Source organism: Pelobates fuscus, chromosome 1 (genome assembly GCF_036172605.1).
Source record: "Pelobates fuscus isolate aPelFus1 chromosome 1, aPelFus1.pri, whole genome shotgun sequence".
NCBI lineage: Eukaryota > Metazoa > Chordata > Amphibia > Anura > Pelobatidae > Pelobates > Pelobates fuscus.
The window spans coordinates 484,793,254-484,801,668 of NC_086317.1; the positions used below are offsets into that span (position 1 = coordinate 484,793,254).

An 8,415-nucleotide genomic window follows, 5' to 3' on the forward strand; every position below is an offset into this window, starting at 1 on the left:
GGAGGGAGGTCGTGGTTTGGTGATGCAAACTGCCGAACGGATAAGCTACTGTTGGCAGAAAGAAAGGGGAATTAAACACAAAACATAGAAGAAAAGGTTAGCTGAGGTCTCTTTTCTTCACATCTGTACACACAGGAAAATACAATTATCATAGGTAGGGAAAATACAGTTTTTACACAACATTCATAACTCCCAAAATATACATCACATTCGCACAAATACATATTCACAATCAATCCATCGGGGGAACCACATACTCAAAAATCATACGAATTGGACCAGGGGTTCAAAAGTTAGTACAAATGTGCATTTGACCTTCTGGAAGCATGGTTATTCCAGCTCAAACTAGTTCCCCAGAATCCTCTATCCTGGAGACAATGGAGAAGCGGATTTAATTATATCCAGGGACAAACACAGCCTCCATTAAGCACATGTTACCAGCAACCACCAAAAGACATAAAAATACATAACTCCTGTTATACTAAACAGAACCCCCACATTCAACCCATCCCCAGATGGCTTGGATCTGAGCGCTCAACATATCCAAACAGCGCTCAGATGCCACAAACACAGTTCAAACGCCATGGGGTTTAAGTTTCGTATGGGCTGATTAGAGGGCCCATAATCCTGGGGCAGCCCAATAACCCACAGTATGCCCAAATACCGTGTATAAAGGGCCAAATCGCCCAGGGACCGTAGTCACAGGGTAAGAGGCGGGCAAGCAGCCCCATCCAAAACACAGTGGCGAAGTGGCTTTCGCTACAGGGGGTTATTATTGTCCTCAGTGACCGCTAATGCAGCCATTCATTACTTAGTGAGCAGCAGGGAGGATACTGGATCTTTAATACAATGCTGTCACAATTACAGACAATTACACTAACATGGAGAGAGAAGGGCAACATGGAGGGAGAGAGAAGGAGAGGGGGTAACATGGAGGGAGAGAGAATGAGAGGGGGCAACATGGAGAGAGAGAGAAGGAGAGGGGTAACATGGAGGGAGAGAGAAGGAGAGGGGTAACATGGAGGGAGAGAGAAGGAGAGGGGGTAACATGGAGAGAGAGAGAAGGAGAGGGGGTAACATGGAGAGAGAGAGAGAGAAGGAGAGGGGTAACATGGAGAGAGAGAGAAGGAGAGGGGGTAACATGGAGGGAGAGAGAAGGAGAGGGGATAACATGGAAGGAGAGAGAAGGAGAGGGGGTAACATGGAGAGAGAGAGAAGGAGAGGGGGTAACATGGAGGGAGAGAGAAGGAGAGGGGGTAACATGGAGAGAGAGAGAAGGAGAGGGGGTAACATGGAGGGAGTGAGAAGGAGAGGGGGTAACATGGAGAGAGAGAGAAGGAGATGGGGTAACATGGAGAGAGAGAGAGAGAGAGAGAGAGAGAGAGAAGGAGAGGGGGTAACATGGAGGGAGAGAGAAGGAGAGGGGGTAACATGGAGAGAGAGAGAAGGAGAGGGGGTAACATGGAGGGAGAGAGAAGGAGAGGGGGTAACATGGAGAGAGAGAGAAGGAGAGGGGGTAACATGGAGGGAGAGAGAAGGAGAGGGGGTAACATGGAGAGAGAGAGGAGGAGAGGGGGTAACATGGAGAGAGAGAGGAGGAGAGGGGGTAACATGGAGAGAGAGAAGGAGAAGGGGTAACATGGAGGGAGAGAGAAGGAGAGGGGGTAACATGGAGAGAGAGAAGGAGAGGGGGTAACATGGAGAGAGAGAAGGAGAGGGGGTAACATGGAATGAGAGAGAAGGAGAGGGGGTAACATAGAGGGAGAGAAGGAGAGGGGGTAACATGGAGAGAGAGAGAAGGAGAGGGGGTAACATGGAGAGAAGGAGAGGGGTAACATGGAGAGAGGGAGAGGGGTAACATGGAGAGAGAGAAGGAGAGGGGGTAACATGGAGAGAGAGAGAAGGAGAGGGGGTAACATGGAGAGAGAGAGAAGGAGAGGGGGTAACATGGAGAGGGGGTTATTATTGTCCCCAGTGACTGCTAATGCAGCCATGCATTACTTAGTGAGCAGCAGGGAGGATACTGGATCTTTAATACAATGCTGTCACAATTACAGACAATTACACTAACATGGAGAGAGAAGGGGCAACATGGAGGGAGAAGGGTCAACATGGAGAGAGAGAGAAGGAGAGGGGGTAACATGGAGAGAGAGAGAGAGAGAGAGAGAGAGAAGGAGAGGGGGCAACATGGAGAGAGAGAGAAGGAGAGGGGGTAACATGGAGAGAGAGAGAAGGAGAGGGGATAACATGGAGGGAGAGAGAAGGAGAGGGGGTAACATGGAGGGAGAGAGTAGGAGAGGGGGAACATGGAGGGAGAGAGAAGGAGAGGGGGAACATGGAGAGAGAGAGAAGGAGAGGGGGAACATGGAGAGAGAGAGAGAAGGAGAGGGGGGAACATGGAGAGAGAGAGAGAAGGAGAGGGGGAACATGGAGAGAGAAGGAGAGGGGGTAACATGGAGGGAGAGAGAAGGAGAGGGGGGTAACATGGCGGGAGTGAGAAGGAGAGGGGGTAACATGGAGGGAGAGAGAAGGAGAGGGGGTAACATGGAGGGAGAGAGAAGGAGAGGGGGTAACATGGAGGGAGAGAGAAGGAGAGGGGGTAACATGGAGAGAGAGAGATGGAGAGGGGGTAACATGGAGAGAGAGAGAAGGAGAGGGGGTAACATGGAGGGAGAGAGAAGGAGAGGGGTAACATGGAGAGAGAAAGAGAAGGAGGGTAACATGGAGAGAGAGAGAAGGAAGGGTAACACGGAAGGAGAGGGGGTAACATGGAGGGAGAGGGAAGGAGAGGGGGTAACATGGAGGGATAGGGAGGGAGCGGGGATAACATGGAGGGAGAGAGAAGGAGAGGGGGCAACATGGAGGGAGAGAGAAGGAGAGGGGGCAACATGGAGAGAGAGAAGGAGAGGGGGCAACATGGAGGGAGAGGGAAGGAGCGGGGATAACATGGAGGGAGAGAGAAGGAGAGGGGGCAACATGGAGGGAGAGAGAAGGAGAGGGGGTATCATGGAGCGAGAGGAGAGGGTAACATGGAGAGAGACAGGGCAGCATGGAGGGAGAGAACGAGAGGGGGCAGTGTAGTGGACCACCTGGTAACCGACCAGTCACCTCCGCTATTTCCCTTCCTCAGCTGAACAGGAACCATTTAGGATATAAAGAGACCCATTCCCCCCAGTAACTGGACGACACAGAGTTCTAGAGGTACAACAACGCTTTATTGGCCACACACGGCTTTTATGCATAGTCCCACGCAAGCAGCTGACCACACATCATACAAGGACACCTCCCCGTATCCTCCCCTTCCCTGGGACCCTAGCGCTGGAAGGGTCTCTGTTCCCTTTGTCCCCAAAGCCCACCACTGGAACCACATGGCTTCCCACACTAGCTGCCAGTGGTCTTCTTCCTAGGAGCCTCTGTGCTTGGGAGTCCAGTCTCTCAGGCACTGAAAAGCCCCCACGGGGAAAGAGCTGGCCTCTTGGCCCCTGCGGTCACCGAAAAACCCGCCAGTGCCCCAGAAGTGTCGATATCAAACTCAGGGAGCCTCACAACGGCCCATGTCGCAAAACGGTCTACATTCTCAGGGTTCCTGTGTGGAAACCAGACAAGGGAAGCATCTTCTTTCGGGATTCGAATGCTCCCTTTGTGTGCCGTTTGCCTATAAGAAATGTCAGCCACCCAGGGTAGCACTCATTAATTTCTTCCCTTGCGGTTAGACACTATGTTGCAAGGTGTGAAAGTTCTAAACTAACATTCTAAATGGGGGTATCTGGGTGGTCCCCATTCTAGAGACGAATGGGAGTACTCCCAAACGGGGAGCAGGCAGAAGATACGAAAAGGTTGGGAAATACACACAATATCAGACAGGCAATTCATGAACAGGCAGCATGGAAGGAGAGAGAATGAGAGGGGGCAACATGGAGAGAAAAGAATGAGAGGGGGCAACATGGAGAGAGAAGAATGAGAGGGGGCAACATGGAGAGACAGAGTATGAGAGGGGTCAACATGGAGAGAGAGAGAATGAGAGGGGTGAACATGGAGAGAAAGAGAATGAGAGGGGGCAACATGGAGAGAAAATAATGAGAGGGGGCAACATGGAGAGAAAAGAATGAGAGGGGGCAACATGGAGAGAAAGAGAATGAGAGGGGGCAACATGGAGAGAAAGAGAATGAGAGGGGGCAACATGGAGAGAAAGAGAATGAGAGGGGTCAACATGGAGAGAAAGAGAATGAGAGGGGTCAACATGGAGAGAAAGAGAATGAGAGGGGTCAACATGGAGAGAGAGAGAATGAGAGGGGGCAACATGGAGAGAGAGAGAATGAGAGGTGGCAACATGGGGAGAGAGAGAATGAGAGGGGGCAACATGGGGAGAGAGAATGAGAGGGGGCAACATGGGGAGAGAGAGAATGAGAGGGGGCAACATGGGGAGAGAGAGAATGAGAGGGGGCAACAATGGGAGAGAGAGAATAAAAGGGGGTAACATGGAGGGAGAGAGAAGGAGAGGGGGTAACATGGAGAGAGAGAGAAGGAGAGGGGGTAACATGGAGAGAGAGGAGAGGGGGCAACATGGGAAGAGAGAGAATGAGGGATCAACATGGGGAGAGAGGAGAGGGGAAACATGGGGAGAGGGGGCAACATGGAAGGTAGGTGAAGGACAGGGGCAGAATGGAGGGTAGGTGAAGGAAGTGGGTAACATGGAGAGAGAATAAGAGGGCAACATGGAGAGAGAGAATGACGGGGCAGGAAACATGGGGAGAGAGAATGAGGGGGCAACATGGGGAGAGAGTAGAGGGGCAACATGGAGGGAGGGAAAGAGGAGAGGGGGCAACATGGAGGGAGAGAGGAGAGGGGGCAGCATGGAGGGATAGAGAAGGAGAGGGGACAGCATGGAGAGAGAGAGAGGAGGAGAGGGGCAATATAGAGAGAGGGGCAATATGGAGGGAGAGAGAAGGCAGTAGAGGGGGCAGCATGGAGGGAGAGAGGGGGCAGCATGGAGAGAGAGAGAGAGAGAGAGAGAGAGAGAGAGAGAGAAGGAAAGGGGGCAGCATGCAGGGAGGGAGAAGGAGAGGGGGCAGCATGGAGGGAGAGAGAAGGAGAGGGGCAGCATGGAGGGAGGGAGAAGGAGAGGGGGCAGCATGGAGGGAGAGAGGAGAGGGGGCAGCATGGAGGGAGAGAGAAGGAGAGGGGCAGCATGGAGGGAGGGAGAAGGAGAGGGGCAGCATGGAGGGAGAGAGAAGGAGAGGGGCAGCATGGAGGGAGGGAGAAGGAGAGGGGGCAGCATGGAGGGAGGGAGGAGAGGGGGCAGCATGGAGGGAGAGAGGAGGAGGAGAGGGGCAGCATGGAGGCAGAGAGGAGGAGGAGAGGGGGCAGCATGGAGGGAGAGAGGAGAAGGAGAGGGGGCAGCATGGAGGGAGAGAGGAGAAGGAGAGGGGGCAGCATGGAGGGAGAGAGGAGGAGGAGAGGGGGCAGCATGGAGGGAGAGAGGAGGAGGAGAGGGGGCAGCATGGAGGGAGAGAGGAGGAGGAGAAGGGGCAGCATGGAGGGAGAAAGGAGGACGGGGAGAGGGGGCAGCATGTAAGGAGAGAGGAGGAGGAGAGGGGGCAGAATGGAGGGAGAGAGTAGAAGGGATGTCCCTTTGTATATCAGGATAGTTTGTATGGTACATTCGTATTATCATCCATCAGGCAGTAATAACAATCATCTGTTTTTCCCCATTACTTGTATTATCAACCCAAAACTGCCCAAAAACAGTATTCTATGTCACAACTGTCACTGATTGCAGTAGATTATATAACGATTGATTGCCACTGGTGCTGTGAAGTATAAGCAGACACTAATTGAAAAAGAGAGAATAGACAAAAACCTCCACTCTCATTTCATGATGGAGACTGCTTGACCGGTAGATTTTATTCAGTAGGTTAATTTCCTTTGATTTATGTCTACCATATTCAGATCCAGCAAGGTCACCAATCTCTGCTAGCACCAGAGTTTTATATTAGAGAAAGCAATAGAGAATAAGGTGGAGGTTATTGAGAGTGTCTTGGATGAAGTCTCAACGATGGACTACCAGCTGAACAGGCAGGTAAGGTTTAAATTCACAAAATACACATATCTTGTCTCCTCCTATCTTCATGCCTTTCTGATAGGTAAGCATAACTCAAGCACAAGTAAATATAAGCAAAAAGCTTATGGTGGTCAATAGACCTTCCTTTTACTGTAAGAGGTTTAACGTCTCCCTATGCCCCCACCTGTCGCAAATCTATTAAATGTCTAAATCCAATTATGCCCAGTTATTAGACCCAATTCGATGGGTTGGAGCCTGTGAAATAAAGGGGGAACGTGTTGTCCCACCTGCCCCCACCCGTGGGCATCTTGTGGGGGACATTAAAAACCAATATTTGGAGGGGTTGACGGATCACTGTTTATCCTAATGGCCTCACCTGTAGCCACCGGTGGGGGGGTATTTCAAAGGACATCCATCACTTTGAGACAACTGTCCCATACAAAAGCCTAGTTTTGCAGTGAGTGGGGTCCATAGATATAATATTCAGGGCGGAAAGTCTAGTGCCCCACTGATGGGTGGCAGATGGGGGTTCTAATTCATTAAACAATTGGGGGTGGACATGCTATTTAATTTCCCAATGCAATGTAATAGCTGACAGAGTATTTTCAAGCCTTTATTAGAGGTTTCCCGTCTGAGAGCTCAGTCTGCAGCAAGCCTTTGTGGTGGTGAAGATAAATGTATTTTCTTAATGTTTTTTTTTTTTTTACGTTTTTGAGTTTCTTTTTATTTTAAAGGGTTGCGTTGTGGAATCATGGATTTTTTTCATTTGGGCTTTTTTGGGACTGAAGATAAGAAAGAAGACTTCTAAGGTCCTCCCCCTTAAAGGGACACTCCAGGCACCCAGACCACTTCTGCCCAATGGAGTGGTCTGGGTGCCAACTCCCACCACCCTTAACCCTGCAAGTGTAATTATTGCAGTTTTTATAAACTGCAATAATTACCTTCCAGGGTTAAGTCCTCCTCTAGTGGCTGTCTATCAGACAGCCACTAGAGGGACTTCCGTGTTCTTAGAACACAAAAACTGTTTTAAACGATGCTGGACGTCCTCAAGCTATGTGAGGACCTCCAGTGTCGCTGAAATACCCATAGGAAAGCATTGAATAATGCTTTACTATGGAGAGGTCTAATGCCACGCATGCGCATTAGGTCCCCCCCTGCCGGCTGACGTCGGCGGGGGAGGAGATAGGCGGAGCCTGACCCAGTGCCGAGGGAAATTGGCTCTGGACTCGGGTAAGTCACTGAAGGAATTTTAACCCCTTCAGCAACTTGGGGTGGGAAGGAGAGGAGCACTGCAGGGTCCTGCAGTGCCAGGAAAACAAATATGTTATTATAAGGGCTTTTTATGTCATATTGATATTTTCAAGTCAATAATCTGTAATAGGTATAGTTTAAGTCTGGAAAGTTAGTCCTGTTTTTATTGATGAACTGTAACAATTATTTTTTTATTTTATTTTGTAACAATGCGACTTTGAGAAAGTGGCCGTTTACTTCTCCGAGGAGGAGTGGGACTGTTTAAGTAGAGAAGACAAGGTGCTTTACAGAGATGTGATGATGGAGAATTACCTGACCCTCCGGTCTCTGGGTAAGAACATTTCACTCTATTTAGAGGAAATCTTTCTCATAAGAACACATTCATATCTGGGACAATATTTTACATATGATCCTAAACTCATAATAATAATAATAATAATAATATCCTAAAAAAAGTGTAAAGTTTGAAAGATCTTAAGAGCTTTAAAATCGAATTAGTAATCTCTCACATTTTAATAAATTCAGGAAGGATTCAAATGACGCTGTTACGGACCGTTTCAGCATAAAAGGGGAAAAATCCGTTTAGGCGATAATCCCCTTTTCCCAAACAAGGCACAGCTACTATAAAAGCACCAAAACTCACGAATTCGGATATAAATGAATGAGGTAAACTCCCGAACTGCATACAAGGGAATAAGGTAGCACTCCAGCTGGAACCTCACGAATAGCTGCTAGCAGACGAACAGGAAAAGCAGACATCAGCTTACACTCCTGGCAGTCAGTCCCTATCAGCATACAGTGAATCCCCCCAAGAACGAGACAAGGCTCCGTGTTGAAGGTCAAGCAGTTGTCTGTTTATTCAGGGCTACCTGCCCCTGTATTTATGCAGGTCTCCCACCTGGTGGACACTCCCCTAGGGGACCAGATGGAAGACTGAAACAGCAGACAGACATGTATCATTTTCGTACACACAGCCACAATACTTTCCCACCATGCATCTTGGTTTCCTCCTCCCTGCCCTGGAGATAATTAATGAAGTAATTCAATTATCTCCTAAGACAAAGGCCAGACTCCATTATGCACATGGTGACACAGAAACAGAC

General features: G+C 49.5%; 1 protein-coding gene across 2 annotated transcripts in view; it reads left to right on the top strand.

Moving 5' to 3' along the window:
- Positions 1–8,415, top strand: part of LOC134573014 (gastrula zinc finger protein XlCGF26.1-like) — a 430,963-nt gene that overhangs the window by 333,836 nt on the left and 88,712 nt on the right. The window lies entirely within an intron of this gene.